The following is a 23,194-nucleotide window of genomic DNA, read 5'->3' on the forward strand; positions in this document are numbered from 1 at the left end:
CTTTAGTTCTCAGGTTTATGTTGTTATTATTTTTTTTAGGGGAGGGGAGGGGGTGTTAAGAAAGACGGTGATTTCTTTTTCATAAACGTGCAATTCTATTTTAATTATCATGACGTACATCCCTTTAGATAAAAAATTACTTCACTATTTCTATATTATAACATTTAAGTTCAATCTAATTAAAAACCGATCTCTCATCGCTCCTGTTTCTGATATGTCGCGTGGGAGATCTAACGAAACCCGCTTTGAGGTCACATGTGAGTGACCTCGTAGGTGTGTCTTTTTCGACCAATGAAATTGAGTCTTCCACGATCTTGGAAGTTTAACGTAAGGCAAAGGGATGTAACTCATTTTATTTACGACGAAATCGTCAGTCAAAATAATTCATAAACTTTTTTGATTGGCTTATTAATAGGTCGTCAACTCATTTGCATATCTTTATAAATTCATAACTTTTAGTTCACTCACATGTGACCTCAAAGCCGGTTTCGTTAGATCTCCCACGCGACATATCAGAAACAGGAGCGATGAGAGATCGGTTTTTAATTAGATTGATTTAAGTTGAACTATTTTTTCTACATAGCTCCCTTATTATATAACTTATATAATAAAACAAACTATACATTTTATTTATTTTTTAGCTTTAAGATATAATGATTGATATTGTCTAAAGCCAACTTTTGAAAATAGATTGTTTTCATTTTTCTGATAGTATAGTCATTATTTACATACAGTCTGGGATTGAACTGTTTTACATGATAAAATTTGCAAACCTTCATGGATTGTTATGAAACTTTGACATGCTCTAATCTTCATGACGAAGAAAGAGCATCTAAATAAAGATCTGATTATTTTCTTCAATTTTAAATTGTACTGATAAATGAACTCTTTTTTTTTATGTCAACAGTATACTTTTACACTGACATCAGCAATTACTGTTTCAGCTAAACCCTTTATGAATTTATGCATTGAGTTGATTTAGAATCTTCCTGCTTGACATATGTTGCTGTCTTTATTTTTTACATGGTGCTTTAACTTTTACATTTATTTTGTTACTGATATGACAACTACTATTATTGTTTTTATACGACCGCAAAATTTGAAAAATTTTTCGTCGTATATTGCTATCACGTTGGCGTCGTCGTCGTCCTCCGAATACTTTTAGTTTTCGCACTCTAACTTTAGTAAAAGTGAATGGAAATCTATGAAATTTTAACACAAGGTTTATGACCACAAAAGGAAGGTTGGTATTGATTTTGGGAGTTTTGGTCCCAACATTTTAGGAATTAGGGGCCAAAAAGGGCCCAAATAAGCATTTTCTTGGTTTTCGCACTATAACTTTAGTTTAAGTTAATAGAAATCTATGAAATTTTGACACAAGGTTTATGACCACAAAAGAACGGTTGGGATTGATTTTGGGAGTTTTGGTTTCAACAGTTTAGGAATTAGGGGCCAAAAAAGGGCCCAAATAAGCATTATTCTTGGTTTTCGCACAATAACTTTAGTTTAAGTAGATAGAAATCAATGAAATTTAAACACAATGTTAATGACTACCAAAGGAAGGTTGGTATTGATTTTGGGAGTTTAGGTCCCAACAGTTTAGGAATTAGGGGCCAAAAAGGGACCCAAATAAGCATTTTTCTTGGTTTTCGCACCATAACATTAGTATAAGTAAATAGAAATCTATGAAATTTAAACACAAGGTTTATGACCATAAAAGGAAGGTTGGTATTGATTTTGGGAGTTTTGGTCCCAACATTTTAGGAATTAGGGGCCAAAAAGGGCCCAAATAAGCATTTTCTTGGTTTTCGCACTATAACTTTAGTTTAAGTTAATAGAAATCTATGAAATTTTGACACAAGGTTTATGACCACAAAAGAACGGTTGGGATTGATTTTGGGAGTTTTGGTTTCAACAGTTTAGGAATTAGGGGCCAAAAAAGGGCCCAAATAAGCATTATTCTTGGTTTTCGCACAATAACTTTAGTTTAAGTAGATAGAAATCAATGAAATTTAAACACAATGTTAATGACTACCAAAGGAAGGTTGGTATTGATTTTGGGAGTTTAGGTCCCAACAGTTTAGGAATTAGGGGCCAAAAAGGGACCCAAATAAGCATTTTTCTTGGTTTTCGCACCATAACATTAGTATAAGTAAATAGAAATCTATGAAATTTAAACACAAGGTTTATGACCATAAAAGGAAGGTTGGTATTGATTTTGGGAGTTTTGGTCCCAACAGAATAAGGGGCCCAAAGGGTCCAAAATTAAACTTTGTTTGATTTCATCAAAATTGAATAATTGGGGTTCTTTGATATGCCGAATCTAACTGTCATGACTGTGTATGTAGATTCTTAACTTTTGGTCCCGTTTTCAAATTGGTCTACATTAAGGTCCAAAGGGTCCAAAATTAAACTTAGTCTGATTTTAACAAAAATTGAAATCTTGGGGTTCTTTGATATGCTGAATCCAAAAATGTACTTAGATTTTTTATTATGGGCCCAGTTTTCAAATTGGTCCAAATCAGGATCTAAAATTATTATATTAAGTATTGTGCAATAGCAAGTCTTTTCAATTGCACAGTATTGCGCAATGGCAAGAAATATCTAATTGCACAATATTGTGAAATAGCAAATTTTTTTTTAATTAGAGTTATCTTTCTTTGTCCAGAATAGTAAGCAAGAAATATCTAATTGCAAAATATTGTGCAATAGCAAGATTTTTTTTTAATTGGAGTTATCTTTCTTTGTCCAGAATCAACTTAAATCTTTGTTATATACAATATACAATGTATATTCACTTTTTACTACCAACTGATAAATTAAAATAATCTTTACCATTCAGTGATAACAAGCAGTTTTTTTACATCTTAATATTTTATGATGTATTTAAATGAGTAGTTATTGTTGCAAACTCCATTAGAAATTTTAATTGAGATTAGTTTTGGAATAAGGGAAAGGGGGATGTGATTAAAAAAATTGGGTTCAATTTTTCTCATTTGAAATTTCATAAATAAAAAAGAAAATTTCTTCAAACATTTTTTTGAGAGGATTAATATTCAACAGCATAGTGAATTGCTCTAAGAGAAAACAAAAATTTTAAGTTCATTAGAACACATTCATTCTGTGTCAGAAACCTATGCTGTGTCAACTATTTAATCACAATCCAAATTTAGAGCTGAATCCAGCTTGAATGTTGTGTCCATACTTGCCCCAACCGTTCAGGGTTCAACCTCTGCGGTCATATAAAGCTACGCCCTGCGGAGCATCTGGTTTTTGCATGTTTCTATTTTTTTATGTAAATAATGATGAGGATGTTTTAATTTTATGTTGTGATCTGTTACCATGGTTACATGGTTACGGTATTTTGACAGTTTGAAATTTATATGATACATAGATGTGATCTTTTTAACTAAAATGCATTTACCTTGAATGAAGAAAGTGTACTTAAAAATATAATGTTTTAAGGACTTGTAGCAATTAAAACCAAACAAATTTGAGTACTAAAAATTGTATGAAATTATTGAAAATTTTAACTGATTTGTCATCTTATCATCTATAAGGTATATTTTGGGAAAATTTAAGACCAGGAGACTGAGGTCTATTATATAATAATATTATTTGGATTGAAATACACTTTGCTGAAAAGGATTTAACAATACTCTGTTTAACTTTCTGTTGTGACCATTATAATGTTAACCAATGAAAAGTTTGCTTCCAATATTAGGATGTGTGAATCTCTACAACAAAACCTGAGTATTTGGAATATGTTGTTAAAACAAAAAATCAACAGTATTTCAGGTCCTTGTTTGTAGAGGTTTCACACAGTATCTGTATTTTAATCAGATTAGTTATGTATTAAATTCAGTTTTAATGTGGTAAGGGAAATAACTAAGTATTCTTTTTATATTTTCAACTCAGTGATTTGCAAACTCAATTTTTTTTATTTTTTATTTTTTATCGTATCTGCATATATATATATATCTTGCCTGAAATCTCTGAATTTCATTAGCTCATATAGAATTCTGTTAAAAGATTGAAAAGAAAACAGTTTTTTATGTCTGTAAGTCCAACTTTATTTGTAATATATTTTCTAGACAAATGTATATGATTTAATTGCACTACGTACTGGTACCCCAAAGCACACATATGTTACTCTAATTTCATTTTTTTTTCAATCAGATTAGTATAGAGATATTATGTCTTACAAGATCTAACAACACTTCATTTTACTTTCTGTTCTTGCTTTGATTAAATCAACAAATGAGATTTCAGCCTTCAAATATTTGAATGTGTGAAGGATCCCAAATCGTTTTTGAAACAGAAAGAAGAATGCATTGTTGTCAAATTCTTGAAATCAAAAAAAGAACATTAATGATCTGTATTTGAATCTGATTGTAATTATTTTTAATAATTGAATAGTGTCTCAGTTTAAGATGGTGTTTATTTTGTCTACCTACATCCATCAACAACTACATGTACTTAATGTTTATATTAACCTTCTTAGCTGTTATTGTTTTTACAGGAGTAAAACATATAATTGAGAAATTTAAAAGTATTTTGTACTCTGGTAAAGGATTTAATGTAATTTCAGAATTATTTTTTTTGGGAAAACCAGGATAGGTTTTAACAGGGAGTGAAAAAAAACCAGTTGCATTTAAATAATATAAAGCATCATTTGTATCTATGCCAGATATCTTGAATTCACATAACATGATCTTGCCTTTTTTGTTCTTTTTTATTGGAATCTACATAATCAAATCAAATTAAATCAATTTTATTGTTATCATTTGGTTGTGGAAAATATTTTTACATGACTTTTTTGTAAAAACTATGCTTATTTCAGATAATGTAGATTCATTATTTTGGGGGATATAGTGATTTATGATTATGACATAGTTGCATGTTCCAGCTGGATACTTGTTTTCACCATTTAATTATTTTTTGCATACTATACTAATAAATAATAGCTTTTTGTTCAACAGTGAAATGCCTGTTAAAATGTTAAAAATTGTTGTTTGTGGATGTAGTTCTTAAGTACTAGTGTTTCTGTTTTCTTATCTTTTTTAAATAGATTCATTAGACTGTTTGTTTTCCTGTTTGAATGGTTTTACACTAGTCATTTTGAGGGCCTTTTGTAGCTTGCCATTCAGTGTGAGCAACGGCTCTGTGCTGAAGGTTGTATTTTGAATTATATTGGTTTATTTATTTTTTTCTAAATTGTGACTTGTATGGGGAGATATCTCATTGGTATTCATACAACATCTGGTATCTTTCACCCTTTAGCCAATGAAATTAAAAAAAACGTATGTAAATTTATATTACAAAATAGATATGTGTAGCTGTTGATCAATAATATATTGCAGGACTATCTATATCGATATCTGAATTGCCTTAGTTGTCTTGTGGTAGCTTGCAGGCCTAGGGTGATTGTGGTTATAGGTCTGATCTTAATTCAGATCAAATCAAATCAAAGACCATGAAGACTTAAGAATTTGTATGTGCTGTTTCTTTGATAAGCAAATAATTTTTTACTTTAATACGACATTAAAAATTTAATCAGTATAGAGATCTCGTAGTTCAAAGCAGGATTTGTATACATCATATGACTATGTTCTTTGTAATGATATGCATATATAATAATTGCAGCTGGAAGTATAATTACATTAATTTGCCATTGTTTCTTGAAAATAAAATTGAGAATGGAAATGGGGAATGTGTCAAAGAGACAACAATCTGACCATAGAGCAGTCAATAGCAAAAAGACTGCTCCAGTTAACCTTATCTAATTTTACCAGGATAAGAAAGCACATTTTTTGTTTTTAATAAACTAATAGGTTGCAACCAAGTTGCATATATATTTTTTTTTTATTTTTTGTAATAAGTCACAAACCTGATTAGAGGCTGATTTTGTGATTGAAATGTTTTTATTTTACACAATTTTGATGAAGCACATCACACAAATAAGAGATGTTTCCCTTTGCCATCAATTGTTTAATTGGCTAAAATTTTTTGAATAATTTTGTTGTTATATTTAACATGTCATTCTTGATATCTCACTCATAATCATTGTGTTCATCTTACACTGGCATCGTGCAAATTCTGTTTGATATCTGTTCATATATATACACAGTCAGTAATATTAGAAAATAATGATGCATGTATAAAGTTTAATATTATTTTATGAATATAATATAATGTTATGGTGCTGTGGTTAAATAATTGTGCTTACAAAGATCTGAATCTAGTTTTATATAATTAAAAAATATTGAAAGCTATTGGTTTGTTATATTTATATATCACCTGAAGACTTGTATTCAGTCTTCAGTGTGAAAAGGTATCACTTTGAAAAATATTCTACCCTAAAACCACTACAAATTTGAACCAATCTTTGAATGAATGTAGGGTATTTTGGTGTATTTTTTCAAAGATTTGATTTGTCAACAATCATGAACACAAGAGCATATAATAGAAGAACGCCTAGAGGAAAAACTGCTGTAATTTTTGAGTTATTCTAAAAATATCTGAAGGGCATTAAGAGATCAATTATATAGGGCCTGTTATTGTACTACCTTGAAATACATCAATACACCTCGTCACTCTTGGTTTGCCATCACTAGACACCACAACAGTTCCCGTAAAATTTTGACGTTATAATAGAAAATATCTGATGCCACAATGAATGGAAAAGTAATTGCTTTATGACATCAATAGTTAAAACTGTACAGATTCTATGGTCAAGCGGGACAGATTTCCAAATAGCGATTAGGTGTATATACTCTTAGATACTGCACATAAAAACGGACAGGTTGTAAACTGAAATCCACTTGCCTATGAACAAGTGTAATATTCAGTTGGGAACCAGCTAAGGTCCATGGTTGTTCCATAATATATGGAACCTAAATACTTCCATTTTTAGTAATTTTACCATCGCACAATACTTTAAAAGATGAAGCATATTCTCGTGATGAGTAGTTCTTAAACCCAAAATTTTCTTGCATGCTGCCTCATATAGGTCATCAGTAAGGCTATGTTATCAAGTTACTTTACAGTCATGCATGTCATCATTACGGCTTGGTAATGAGGTTATATCGTTGTACAGGTCATCAGTTTGGCAATGATATCAAGTTATTGTACTGCCGTACATGTTACATTACGACTAGGTACTCGGGTTATTGTACTGTCGTATATGTCATCACTATAGCTAGTTTATCAGCTGGTTATACCGTCGTACAAGTTATCATTACGGCTAGTTTATCAGGTTATATCGTCGTATAGCTCATCATTACGGCTAGGTTATCAAGTTATTGTACTGTCGTACATGTCATCATTACGGCTAGGTAATCAGGTTATTGTACCGTCGTACAGGTCATCATGACGGCTATGTACTCGGGTTATTGTACTGTGGTATATGTCATCGCTATAGCTAGGTTATCAGGTTATTGTACCGTCGTACAAGTTTCATTACGGCTAGGTTATCAGGTTATTGTATCGTCGTACAGGTCATCATTACGGCTAGGTTATCAGATTATTGTACCGTCGTACAAGTTATCATTACGGCTAGGTTATCAGATTATTGTACCGTCGTACAGGTCATCATTACGGCTAGGTTATCAGATTATTGTACCGTCGTACAAGTTATCATTACGGCTAGGTTATCAGGTTATTGTACCGTCGTACAGGTCATCATGACGGCTAGGTAATCAGGTTAATGTACCGTCATGCATGTCATCATTGCCGCTAGGTATAAATCGGATAGTAGTACTGTCAGGCATGTCATCATTACGTCTAGGAAATATCTAGTTATTGTATTGTCGTACAGGTAATCACTGTAAATCAGGTTATTGTTTAGACGTGCATATCACAATAACGGTTAAGTAATCAGGTTATTATATCATTGTGCATGTCATTATACTTAAGAATTAAATGCTTCTTTTTGTAACTTCATTGGGGTGTAAAAGCGTTGACCGAAGTACATTTTGTATGAAGCGCGGAAGCGCTTCATTCTAAAAATGTGCGCACGGTCAACGCTTTTACAACCCTATGAAGTTACAAAAAGAAGCATTCAATATTTATAATTACATTTTTTAGCTTTGATCATGAAAACACGAATTTTAGAATTGTTTTATTTAATTCATCTGTGCATTTTATTGTGGGACCACGTGTCATCATGAATGAACAGTTTTATTGAGTAATGCAATTGCTTAAGAAATAACACGTGATGTGCAGTTAGCCAATCAGAATAAAGTATCATAATAAAGCATACATCTACATGTAATTATTAGTAATATAAAAAAGAAGATGTGGTGTAGTCTAGGTTAAAATGTTATTATTCCGTAGTACAGGACATCATCATGAATTGGTGATTAAGTTAGTGTATCGTCATGTAGAAATGGCCAATACTAAAAAAGCTTAAGGTTACGTAGACGTCTTACATGTCATCATCACATGTATTTGAAATCAATCAGGTCGTCAGATCTGAGTGGTAATAAGGTCGTCGTACAGGTCAGTATAACTGGTAGGCCGTTGTCAGAACAGAACATAACTATGGGTAGGTAATGGCACTGTCGTACCGGTTATCATTTATGAAGTTTCAAGCAATGCTTTTTAGATAGGTCATCATTACGGGTATAACTAATTGCTATTGTTTGAATATTGTTTTCAGAAAAAAAGTTTAAAAAAAATGATAATAAAAATAATCCAAATAAAGACAATAAGATTTATTCTTCCAAGCTTGGTCAAAATTCTACTTTTCTATAGCAAAAACCTCGTGCACAAAATTAATATTCGAGCCCAAGATTTAATTGAATATAATTCAAAATAAATTGGTAGGATTTTTACTTGAAATGATTGTTGTCATATTACTGAATAATAATATACTAAATATATATATGTATATATATTGATTGTCGAAATGTGTATCCGTTAATGTTGTTATTTAATTAATCTGTAATATGCAATCTAAAGGTCAAATAACAGTAAATGACCTCTTAAATGATTGTCATATTAGGTTTTGTTAACATTTTGTCAATTGACTATTTGTATGTCACAGGTGCTGATATAGTTTGCATCCAAATATTGCATAATGAACTCTAATCGAAAATGGAAAGGAAAAAATATCGTTTGTATGGTAAAAAATATATTATTGAATGAAAGTCTTTAAACAGTTTAATATTTTTTATGGTTATTATATGTACATAATTAAGTCATAATGATCTTGAAAAACTACTTTTTTTTCTAAAACCAGTACTGTTAGAATCCACTTCCATTTCATGAATGTGATCTACCGAATTAGACTATTTAATGGATTTGTAATAACATGAGTAACACGACGGGTGCCACATGTGGAGCAGGATCTGCTTACCTTTCCGGAGCACCTGAGACCAACCCCAGTTTTTGATGGGGTTCGTGTTGTTCAGTCTTTAGTTTTTCATGTTGTTTTGTATGTACTGTTAATTGTCTGTTTGTCTTTTTCATTTTTAGCCATGGCGTTGTCAATTTGTGTTCAATTTGTGAGTTTGACTGCTCCTCTGGTATCTTTCGCCCCTCTTTTAGACACATTTTCTTGTGTTTTAAACTAATTACTTAGTGTTAAGTCTCAACTTTGTTATTTGTTTGTGTAAACAAAAGTCACAGTGGTGTTCTTTGTTTTAAAATACCAACAAAAGTGTTTATAAGCCGTGTTTAGCAATCATGCTTCATCTTATTTTGTTATTGTCTTTTTTTAACCTCCTCACTTCCAAATGAAGTAACAGATTAGTCAATACATAAAAAAACGTAGCCCCTGTTATTATCGTATATACTAAATAAATGTACTTACAGTTTCTCAATAAAGAAAATTGGTCGAAAAAAAAAACTAACTGCTTCAATCTGATTTAACTCAAAGTTCCCAGAAACGAATTGCACCAAACTAATTCGTCTTGAGGGATGATGATCTTAAAGTATGTCACCCGAAGGATGACAACCTGTTTTGCTTGCTGCATTTTCACAAGAATCCTATGAGAGGAGATTATTTACACATGCATAAAATGTGCAGCAGCAGCAACAATAGCAGCAACATCATCAACATCAACAACAGCAATAACAGCAACATAACATGAGCAACAACAGCAACAACAGCAACAACAGCAGGTACATTAGGTCATTCCTTCGAAAGTTGAATACGAATTTTCGGATAAGCAACAGCAGTATTTTTATGAAAAACATGCTACAAAGAATATGGAGGATGTGCCATCTGTGTCCAGAAAGGATAGTTTGGTTGTACAAGATATCACAGAAATTTGTTGGTAGGGATTTGATATCAAAACGTACTTTAGAAAAAAGAGAAGAAAATGGTTACTACACTGCGCACTTAACAATAACATAGATTGTCAACCTGTTATGACCATGTATCCGTCTGAGCCGGACTTCTTTTTACTGAAATTTGAAGAGGCGACAAGCAGACCCTACGGATTCCTCCTGGTTGATCTGAAACCCGGAACGGCATAATCGGCTAGACTGCGAACTGATGTCTTGTAGACGGGCAATGGCGTCGACACCTCTGGAGAAATCGAAGTCAACGATTGATCCAACACTGAAAGTGCAGACTGATAGATCTAGAGGTGATATAATACATTGTAGCGAGTTTTAGAGAACCATAATTGTCGAACAAAATCGTTTAACCTACCAATGTCTAGCGAGGTACGAGAGGGTATTTTGAGTGGAAGTAGGACACTGTTTGTTATGCAAAGGTACCACGCTTTTAATTTCATACGGCAGACGCTCGTTTAGTCTACATTACACTCATCATGTGAGTGAAAGACCTAAAACCTTCGTGGTCAAAACGGACACCTGTAACCAGGAAGTTACTCATTGTGTGGCCTTTTATTTTCCTATATCGGAACAGCCTAAATTTTTACCCCCTAGGAGGAGCAGCTAAGACATGCCAGCAAAATGTAAGTAATGTTCTCATCGTGAATGGATTCTAATAGGCCTACCGTTTTCCTCAAAGTCCAATTCAACCTGACTTTTCGTAAATATGTGGATTAGACTGCGTCTATAACATGAATATAAGATGTCAGCGTATTAGGATGGAAGATGTATTGACTGACTTTTCATCAAATGACCTTGATGGCAACGACAGAAAACTCATTGCAATTTTTTATTAATTATTTTAAAAATGTGGTTACACAATCGATTAGCTTTGATGTAATACTGATCCTAAGAAGACTTTTGCCAATATTTTGTTTATTTTCCAACTTATTTCATGTGTGTATAAACAACATAAAAGTCACTATGATCGATTCAGACACATATTTTCATAGATCATGTGAACATGTGTCGAAAGTGACAGCTACTGGGTGTTTACTATTCGACATAAAGATCAGCGAATGCATTGATGCCGGAAAAAGATACTTGCCAAATACTTTTCATCACCTTTGTTATTTTTTTTCTGTCAGCGAGCAAAAAAAAGGTGTTTTGTGGTTTCACAATTAAAGATTGAAATGAAGTTTGATCTATGTTTAACAGAAAAATATACAGGTCAAGATATTCGAACATAATATTGCCCGCCTTGATGAAATACACGTCGTTAGGTCTGTGATATATTTATAGAGGATGGTCATTTTGTGGCCGCCGCCACCTCGAAAATTCATATTTCTCTTTCGGAAGTAGGAACTGCTTATGCTGCTGATGTTGCTTCTGTTGTTTTTTTTTCTGTTTTTATTGTTGTTGCTGCTGCTGTACATTAATGTTTTTCGTATGTCTTCGAAGATTAATAGACAAAGCCTTCACGTTTCGACACAAGTTATACTGTATTCACCATTCCTACATGCGTTAACAATCTCCTGTAATAGGCCGGCTAAATGCGTTGCGAAAATTCGCACATTCCCATTCGCCGTCCAATATGTAGCTTTTTTTTTTCGCTTTTTTAATTGAGATTTTTTTCTTTAATTTTTTGTTTTAATTGATTTGTTTTTAATTTAAGAAATAATTGATGCAAGCTATACTTTATTGTATTTTTAACATGGGTAGGCATTATATTCGGGATTATTTTTGCCCGAGCGATAGTGAGGGCCAAAATAACACGAATATAATGCCTACCCATGTTCAAACTACAATAAAAGATAGCTTGCATCAATTATTTCGATTCTGATAAGGACAATTAAGGTAATGTTTTATGTCCGATGAGTATAGGTGTAGATTGTTTGTGTAGGCTCTTCCATGAACCTCCCTTTTTTATTTGCATACAAGCAAACGACTGACAATGTGATTTTTCAGAGGGAGGAGCTTTGCACAGCCAGCATGAACGGTTGTCGTATCTAGGTCCAATATGTCAATTTCGAATTGCAACACGTTACAGTCATAATAAATGAATTAGTAACAACATGTGCATAATTTAAGAGGTTGTAAGTGTTTTAAGTTAATAAAATATATTAAATGCTTGATAATTTAATAAAATTCATTATTCTTCAGTAGTCAATACACGCATGGGCAAACACATTTTATTGGATTTAGAGCATAGGTTTATTCAGAAAACGAATGAAGCACGTCGCATTAGAATATTTAACAAATGGCTTTATATTAGATTAAGTTTCCACATAGGGAGACTTATTCTTATTTCGGTGAAAGAGGATGGAGAGGCATACAAATATAGAATGGTTACCACCCTTTTACTTGTAATGGGAATTAATGTAGCAATTAACGACCTATCATTTTCAAATAAAGATATATGATTTTGTTTTGGAGATTTTATGATGGTTACACAATTTGAAGAGCGTTACAGTTTTTCGCTGATTTTAAAAATTTAGGTCATGGGTTCGTAGAATAGCGACCGGGTCAGCCTGGATTGGTGAAATGTTTTCCTACGGACTGGTACCTTGTGAACTACGACGTTAAAAAAACCGGGTCAGTATGTTGGTCTTGAAAAAAGAGAGTTACGGGCATACGATACAGTTTCAATCCCATTATGAATGTTTTACAAATATTTGCATACAAGCTATTTTACACCTAAACAATTCAAATATGTAATAAAAAAAAAATACCTTCATGTGCTACCTTAAGAGATAACAGGGGGTCGAAATTTTAGACACCACTCTACATTTCTTTTTTTGAGATATTTCTATCCTTTGGATAGACACATCCAACTTTTTTTTTATTTCAACAGATAAACACAGGCGGATTTTTGTAAAAACATTATGAAAATATTCTTTACATGAATATGCTCTTATTGTTAACAACAATTCTATGGAAATAATTAATTTCAATCAAAGTTTCAATATTTTTGAAATCAACGGCATTTTTTGCAGTATTATATATTTATCAAAGTAAAAAATATATCCATATTGACTTTTTCATTAAAATTGGTACAAATAATCTTCATAGAGAATCAAACCTAATGCTATTTTAAAAAAAGTGGGTTTCCATGTACTCGTTTTTAAGTTAAAACAGTTTAAAGCATAGAAAACAGTCGAAAAATGCATCTTTTCCTGATATGTCACCGTTTGACGTCGCTAAAATAATATTTTACGTTAGCAACGTCATTTACTCCCCTTTAACTGTATCGTATGCCCTTAATACTTCTTCTACTATACAGTATACTACGTACCATTTATCATATGTTTAGTAGCAAATACAGTAGTTTTGAATATTTGATAAATAACCTGCTGTTTAATCCATATCGCGCAACTTTGATGCGCACCCTTTATCGCATACCCTTTATCACACCTTGACCCTTTATCACACCCCTACTTTTTTAATATTTTTTACATAAAATCAGTTTTTATTTATGTAAGCTTAAGAAATATTTTTCCTCAAAATAGGTCCAATATAACGGTCATTCGGGCATGACGCAATTTATTGAATGACGTCATTGTTTGGTATGTACATGTGACGTCACGAACGTCAAGTTTTTATATTTTTTGGCACACTAAATGCAACTATAAAAAATACAAAACACACCAAAAAAAAACAATAATAATAAAAATATTTTTAAAACAACAGCACACCAATTGTAAGGTAACCCAGGTGCTTTGGATAAGTAATTGAGTAGTTCTTTTAAAACAAGACACAAGTAGAACTGAAGGTAACCCAGTGCTTTGGATCAGAAAACAGATCATATGATATAACTCTCCTGTTGAAATATATGATAAAGCGTATAAAACATGGCAAAATCCGTATCACATGCCGTATCACCCTCGACCAATATCATCCCTCGGGCCTAAAGGCCCTTGGGCTGATATTGGTGTCTCGGGATGATACGACATATGATACGGATTTTGCCATGTTTTATTCTCTATGTAATCGGACTAGATTTACATTTAATATACAGCTCGATATTAAGCTGCCATCCACCATCATCATCATCGATTTCAAGTGCATCTATTTTATAAATGTATACTTATTTTGAAGAAATTAATTCCATAATTTATCAGAAAATAAAAGAAATAAATGTATAACTTTTTTTTTTATTCTAAGTGTTTAAAACAGTTATATTATAGTTCATCACAACTCAGTTGTATGAAAAATATTAGAAACTACATAAAAAAAATGGATCAGTAAATAGAAATAAAAAGTATATTAAATTTATATTGATTGTGTAACAGATGTTTAAAAAGTCAAACAATCAATATCGAAATCATGCATTATTACACAAATGAATAAGTATTTCAAATGGCTTGTAGTGGTAAGTATTGCTTTGTTTCTAACCCAATTAAAGGATTGAAAGGCTAATTTTCCAAATTTTATTTTTTCATGATTATTTCTAAATATTTTAATTTTTTTTATATCTCGCCAGCGACAAAAGTCGTAGAATGTGAGACATAATGTTTACAATCCGACGATGACGTAAATGATTTGAATGAAGCGTTATGTTTCAGAAGGTAGAATACATGCTTGCTGGATGCATTTATACCTTGTACATGTTGTATACAGATACCTAACATGTATGTTATGCGGAAGTTTCTTGATTTGGTGAATTCTTAAAAAAAAAAAGATTTTGTCAAGTACAATACTCACTTATTGAAAATTTGTTTGGTATACATGGGTTCCTTGCAACGTCTGCATGACATTGTTTGTCAGATAGGGTTCATTTCACCTCGACTTCATTTCATGGATAAGTGCACAAGGTGAAAATTGCTTCGTCTTATCTCTATCTCAAATAGTATAGGCATCAGGTCCACTATATTTGGTGTATAGATGATTGTTATGTGTACATGTCTATTTGACATGGGTCATCTAACCTTGACATCATTTTCACAGACCAATGATAAGGTTAAGTTTATTTGATATTTGAAACATGTCGTTAAAAATTTGATAACGCAGATTTTCAACATACACCAAATTTTAAATAAAACAGGAAAGACATATCAACGTGTGCACTCTTATGTATGTCAGCAATGCATCACTGGTAATTGATATTGAAAAAACAATTACTATTTCACAAGTACATGTTGAAGGTGGCGGACAATTCGTTTATGTATTTCAGGATATGTACATGCAACGGATCAAATGACATAAAACACATCAAAGATACCAGGCTTATATGTTGGTGCACCAGACGCATGAACATTATTTAAAGGTTAAATTAAGAATTAAATGCTTCTTTTTGTAAGTTTATTGGGGTGAGAAGGTATTGGCCGAAATACATTTTATGCACACGGTCAACGCTTTTACAATCCCATTAAATCACTAACAGAAGCATTCAATACTTATAATAACATTTATTTGCTAGAATCATGAAAACACGATTGAAATCAAGTATTTTTGTTCTTTACATATTATGCACTTTATTGAGGAAGCTCATGTCTTTGTCTTAACCAACTACCTTATTTCTATTTTTTATATCTCAGGCAAGTGCACAGACACATTTTAGTTTTAACAGTACTAATTGTAATATGTTATAAATCAGAGTTTCAGGGTTAACTGATATTTCAAAATTTTATAAAAAATAAGATTTAAAATTTTAATACAATTTAAAAGTTTGAAAGATCGTAATTTTGTTAAGATAAAAAGGAACTGTATTTTTGTCCGTACATCTACACGTTCATGTAGATCTTGACCCGTTTTAAAAGAAGATTGAATAAATGAATTATACGTGTGTACATCGATTACTTGATTATTTTGTGTTTAACATCACTCTCTATCCTACTGGAATTTTCGTGGCAACCCGTTTCGAGTGGTCGATGAAGCCGGATAGCCCGGAGAGTACTAACGACCTTCTGTTAGACCTAGTCAATAACAACTTGGAGTCGAATGCAACGGCCGAGTGCGGGGCTCGAACTCACAATCTCAGATACAGCAGACAAATAATATAGACCACACGGCCAAGGATTTCTACTTTCCATACAAGTGTGTATTGACTGTTTTCTGCAAAAAATAATACTCTATTTCAGTTTTTATATATAATTCATAGTGATATTGAATACTTTTAATAAATACTTCCTTCTACAATTAAATTGATAGGACCGTTTTTTACATATCAAACTTTAAATATTTAATTTTACAAATTTATTCGTTTGACTAGACCGATATTCAAAGCTGGAGAATTGCAACTAAGAAAGTGCCATTACTTCAAAATTTAAACGACAGTAGTAATATATTTACAGTTTATGTTCTAATTCATAACTTCAAGCGAACATAAATTATTTACAAAATGAACTTCATACCTTTGTATGGGATAATATGTGTGCAGCAAAGTTTAAATTGTATTAAAGACAAATGCAACGTTATAAATGTTCATCAGTGTTACTGTCTGCCTAGGCCGCTGCAGGTAACAAACACCAATCTACAAAAATGAAAACAGTTGTCATTATGTACGCAAATACATATTATGAATTAAATAAAGATTCTGCCCTTACACACATTATTATTATTCACATTAATAAAACATAACACAAGAAAAATACATTAAGTCGGGTGGGAGGACGGGAAACTTTACTGCACCAAAAGCGAACCTCGAATGACAATATCTTTAATTCACAAAACCGCCAAAAGTATAGCACGAAATATTTGATATGACCTAATTCAAATATTTTGGTCAGTTCTAACTCTACCAATGAAAAACATTTAACCTTTTATATACTTTCAAGCACGTGTAAATTTATAAACAAATACACGTGGTTATGTTTACATACCGGTGTACATAACTTTAATAAAAGTATTTATGTATCGACTTTCACAGAGGTCAATATTGTTGGATTTTGTTTGTATTTGAGTTGATACACAACAAGATTAAGATGTATGTGTAGCCTGAATATTACCTCATGTCATTTCACGTAAAGTATTACGAAGCACGTATGGAACGGATAATGTATAATGTACTATGTGCCGGAGATTTCCAAATAACTTGCAATAGTGCAGTAAATTTAAATAGACGTATGGAAAGTTGCCATGTTGTGAATTAAATTCAGGAAGATTTCTGTTTTGTTTAGTCACCGAGTCCCTATATGGATTTACATTAAATACAGTAGTTTTCCTGCATTATTTCATCTCAATTTATATAAGAAATTTAAGTAACAACAACATATTGACAGCCCTTTTTACAGACTATTTAAAAAAACAGTCAGTTTTAATTGGTATTGGGTATTTGATGATTTTAAGATAATTTTGATGGACGTTTTTTTATCGATTTTATGCTTTCTATAGAAATAAACATCGGTTGTTGTGGAATTGCTAGACAACATTTCAGAAATAAAAGATTTTGATTAGTTATAACTTAATATATGTGTATGTAACACATGCCCGAAAATTAAAGAAACTAGATAATATTACACCGTTGGATTCAAATCCTAGTATATCAAATGGCGAGAGTTCGTAAGTTTTGTTTAACATTTAACCTTTGCAAAATGAATTAAGGTTTTGATTTTTACCCATTTGTAATATACTCAGAATTCGATTTTTTACCCATTTGTAAATTTAATGGTTATTACTATGTTAATTTTCTTGTAGCTCAAATAACCGTTTGAATCTAATAATTTCAACGTTAACAGCACCGTCTTATCAATATTTAATTGTTTACTGAAGTTGGCGAATGATTTGAATGTCAGAATATGTACATACTGGACCTTCCTCATGGGTGGTTTGATTATGTAATGACGTTTTTATTGTAGTTATTTTAATACCAGACCAAATATTTCATGATTATTTGATTGTATATGACTATATTTTCGGATTATTTGATTATCGTCTTTGAAACAAATGTGAGTATGCGGTAACTTGGACACCCCAGTGAGTTGCCTCATAATCATGAACGGATCAAAGGACGTTAAAGCATATTAACGATTCAAGGCTTTTTATTAAATTTGGTACGCCAGACGCATATGTGTATTTATATAAAAAGTATGTAAAACTAACTAAAAACTTTCTTAAAAAGGTTAAACTTTGGTACCACAAACGCGTATGTATATTTGCATAGAAAGCATGTAAAAAGTAAAATCACAAAAAATACTGATTTCAGAGGAAAATCTAAGCGGAAAGTTTCATCAAATTCCGTTATATTTACAATGATGCGTGAAATAAACAGACATAATAAAAAAAATAGTCAAAATATGGGTACAGCAGTCATCATCGTGTACCAATTTAAATATGAACAATTAATTTAACCATGGAAGTAATATTGAAAGGAATAACATCGTCGTCACTTCAAAGGTTTCATCTGCGTTACCGCCCATCTTTCGATAACTCGTTAATTGGTTCAATAGCTGGCATGGAAGTTGATTCTCCGCATGTGATCGATCAAATCACTGACACTTGTCGGTCATTTTCGTGTTCACGGAGAGTTACGAACAGACAAGTTTTTGTCGTATATACGTGCGAGGTAACCCGAATAGTCCATTCGTTACATTCCGTTGATGTACGCTGCCGAATAGAGTCATTCGTTCAATTTTAATTTTAGTCCAATTTTTTCCTATTTTTGGTTACTTTGAGTCTTAATAGTTAAACCGACACCTATCACATACGAAATTGAAGAACAAGGCTGGGTCATTTTCAATATTTACATACACATGATACAGTTAAAAAAAAACATTTCGGTAAGTTAAGAAGATGATTGTACACAAAAAAAACGTTTGGACCCCCTTTATTAAATACGAAAAATCTAAGTCTTTCGTGTATTAGTCAATCAAAATATTCACAATTCTAAACGATTCTATCCTTCAATTTAAGTTCTTGATACATAAACTAATTTGTGCAAAAATGAATTTGCCGTAAGACAGATAGATTCAAGCCCATTTCGTCGGTTTGTTATAATTTTTGCTGTAGCTTGTTATATTAATACAAGCATTCCATAGTAAACAATTAAAAAAAATATATATTTGCGAAAATATTATCCCCATTTTAGTTGTCCAGTTTCAATAATGTAATGACATTTATGACATATACATAAATTTAATACTTGAAAGTAACTATCCTATTTTCAATCTCGATAAACTTTGCACATTTCAACAGTAAAAAACAATATGTCTAGATTTGCCTACATTATTTTGTTAAACATCATGTGAAACCTGATCGATTCAACGGTATTTAACTGTTTAACTCGGGATCCGCTTTTAACCGGAAAATACTTTTAAAACAGTTTAAAACAAACGGTAAAAAGCAAAAATATGCTATATTAAATACAATTTTCCATGCTAAACTGCTGTAGTTTGAACAATTCTCGGCCGTTTTTCAAGTTTTTTACATCATACGACTTCTTTCTGAAGGTACAGGTTTTATATGATACAGCGCCACCTTCTTATTAATAAACCTCGGATTTCACACAGGTACTTTATAATTACCGGACTCGATAAAATCACGTGACTGATAAGAAATTCCAGATGCCATTTTACAACCGCGGTATCACAGATAGTAACCAAAGGGGTCTTACCGCTGAGACTATCATTGGATAAAATCATATGACTTTAGTACAGGGCTCTGCAGGCCGTTAATACATGCTAATTAGTCGATGTTATTCCTTTTAAATATTACTTCCATGATTTAACAGAACACAAACACATCTCTATCTACAAACACATTCATTGATTCGCGTGTCTGACGTCAGAAAACTTTATACGTCACATATTTTTGTCGTTCAATGTTTCTACAAACAATTTTAAAATTTCACATAGGCGATGTTAGCATGCAGGGTTAAAAAATCAAAAGTATGTTAGAATTAATTTCGGAATATAAACCGAGATTTGAAATAGTTCAAAAGTTCTATGGAATTTATAAGAATCCACAAATAGTTCATTCCACTATACGCGATTAAATAATTTTTACGTTTGTGGTTCAACTTATTTTCTAATTCATAATAGAAATATCTCATAATGACATATTATAGAACAATAACATACTGACGAATCTTTTAAAGTACAGAGTCACAGTATAAGAACCAAAGAAACACAAAAAGACGCATATACAAAACACACCAACAAAAATATGAAAGATAATACAAACACATTGACGGGATGATTAAGTACCGAGCCACGTTAAATGGATATCTCATAAAACAATCCTACAGTAAAAGTAAAATTAATTAAATGTTTTGCTTTTTATTTAACCTTGAATTAGTTCTTAAAAAAATTAACTGACCATTTGAATTTTCTTTTTTTGTATATCTTATGATTATTACTATTATTTTAAGTTTTTTGTTTCTGGAATAACCGTTTGAAACATAAAATTCCAACGTAGATAGCACCAGCTTTCAAACACATAATTATTTGTTAAAAATGGCGAATGATATGAAACGGATAAAATGAAGACATATCAAATATACCAAACTTATCATTTGGTACGCCGAACGCGTATTTGTTTTTGTATAGAAAGCATGTAAAACCGCATAACACGTTGTCAAAAATATAATTTGGTACGCTAAACGCTTAAAAACTGTTTCATCGTTCATTGAAAGTTATTTTGTGAGAAATTTATTTATTTTGATGGAAATTATTAAGGGTTAAATGAACATTTAGTATCCCGTGTTGACAAAGGAATTCAGCTTCTATGAGCGATGGAGAAGTACTTTTTTTTCATAACCTTTCCATTGGTTGAATGCGAATTTCTTTAAGAGAGCACTTGCATTGTTAAAACAGGAAATCAAATTTCTGTCAGAAAATTTACGTTCCTAAACCCTTTCAAAGCAGATGTGTAGTTCAAGCTGGTGTTGTTAATTCTTCCAGAAAATTTGCATTCTTAAAACTTGAACTGTTAATCTTTTAGAAAACATACGTTCTTCAACATTTTCATATATTCCGTATATTTTGTGCAAGATTCTTTTTCGCCAGTACGTTTATCATACATGACAGTAAAGCAACCAACCAGAATAGTGTACACCTTTCGATGGGTTGCATTGTTTAAACACATACTGTTAACTTTTGTTTTTAACTTAGGAACTGTATACAGAATTCTTCCGTTCTTTACTCAGGAAATTAGAATTATTTCAGGGCACTTCCGTACTTGAAACAAAATGTAATGTAAATCCTTGTAGAACAGTAGCGGTCTTGAGAAAGGAATGTAATTTCGTTTCTTCTATCAATGTTTTCTCTTCAACTTCGTATTTTATTTGGCCTTTTAACCATTTTTGATTCGAGTGACGTCACTGATGAGTCTTTTGTAGACGAAACGCGCGTCTGGCGTACATATAAAATTGTAATCCTGGTATCTATGATGAGTTTATTTCAATGCACTTCTTGTGGTGTTTAAACAGGATCTGTAAATTCTTTCAAAGCGTTCGTGTTCTTAAAACAGGAACTATAAATCCGAATATTCTACATCACAGAATAAAGAAACAAAGGTGTACAAAAACAAAAAACAAAATAATGTTCGCGCTTTAAAGCCTCGGAAAAACAAGCATTCATATAAGTAGCAACAGCTGAAATTGAATGATTAGTTGAGTGGAAATCTTAATGGTCTCCACCGTCCTCCCTCCAGAGTATGAAATTGTGCTCCACTAAACCCTTTATGAGATCGTGCGTCCTTTAATCAGGAATTGTTAATCATCCAAAATCAAGAACACAGGTGTTTATCCTATTTTTTGGTGGGATAAACATTTGTCTATAGGTAAGGAGATGTGGTATGAGTGCTAATGAGACAACTCTCCATCTAAGGCAACATTTGTTAAAGTAAACTGATATAGGTCAAAGTACGGTCTTCAACATGGAGCCTTGGTTTTTTTTTCAGACAAATGTACATTAATCTTTGTAGATCATGATCAGTTGATTCAATATTTGGTTTTTAACGCCTTTTTGAGTCCTATTTGCTTTTTCGTATCTACTAGTTTTTATTTGTGAAGGGAACAGAAAAGCCCTGGACATTCGGCAGGAAAACTACCAATCACTGTGAACAAAAATTGGACTCGAACGCACTTGCCAGTGAAACAGTTGATAGATAGCAAGGTCCACTTGTTCACTGATGCACCATCCTTTGTACATACTTGTGTATTGATTCCTATTTTTGTTATATAATTCATGGTATTGGATATATTTTAAAAGTACTTCCTTTTAAAATCGAATTGATCGGATGACGGTTACATTTCAAACTTTAAACAATTTATCATTGAAATAAAGTTTCAATTAAAGATGTATTATCTCTCGCAGATCTAAAAGAATAATTTATTAAAAGTTTCTGAATCGCTTCATGTAAATGTAGACATTTGTGGTTTCCTTTATTGATTTCTCTCTTTTTTCCTAGTTAATCCATGAAAATATTTGCATTTCATGGTAGCTTAGATATGATAATTGAATTCATGACCGATACTTTACTGACTAGGTCGCGGTTACGTCTACACTTTTCTTTTTACATTTTGGACAAATTCCCCTTTCGGCATTTATTTGATTCTTATATAGTTGACGGCTTGCTGCTCAAGGCTGCACGTTTCTCCTTACTCTGCACCTAGTCTTTCAATATTAATTTTTAATCTTTGATAATGACGAAGAGAAAATTCTTGACCATGTTTTTTTTTTTTTTTTGTATAGCACGAATTATCTTGGGTAATCATCAGCAGTCGTCTGGCATATACTTTTAGCTCTCTGTCTGTTATGATGTGAAAATATGACAGCTTCTTAAGTGTCGATTTTTGAAGCCGTAGTTAACAATCAACAAAGAAGTATGTTTTGATATGTTTATGCATGCTATGTTCATTTGTTATAATTGGTATTTCCACTGATTCTTGCATTGCAGATGGCATACATAAGTATACGTAAAACGTTCCGCTCTATTAAGTACAGGTGTATCAAAGTATAAAGCGACA

At 31.9% G+C, this 23,194-nt stretch overlaps 1 long non-coding RNA gene across 1 annotated transcript; it reads right to left on the reverse strand.

The window, feature by feature from the left end:
• Window positions 1–26: 26 nt before the first annotated feature.
• On the reverse strand, window positions 27–771 carry LOC143044603 (uncharacterized). Its single transcript, XR_012968730.1, has 2 exons — window positions 568–771; window positions 27–175 (listed from the first exon to the last, which is right to left on the reverse strand). It is a non-coding gene; the product is annotated as an uncharacterized LOC143044603 (long non-coding RNA).
• Between the last annotated feature and the right edge of the window lie 22,423 nt (window positions 772–23,194).

The sequence above is a fragment of the Mytilus galloprovincialis genome, chromosome 9 (assembly GCF_965363235.1).
Source record: "Mytilus galloprovincialis chromosome 9, xbMytGall1.hap1.1, whole genome shotgun sequence".
NCBI lineage: Eukaryota > Metazoa > Mollusca > Bivalvia > Mytilida > Mytilidae > Mytilus > Mytilus galloprovincialis.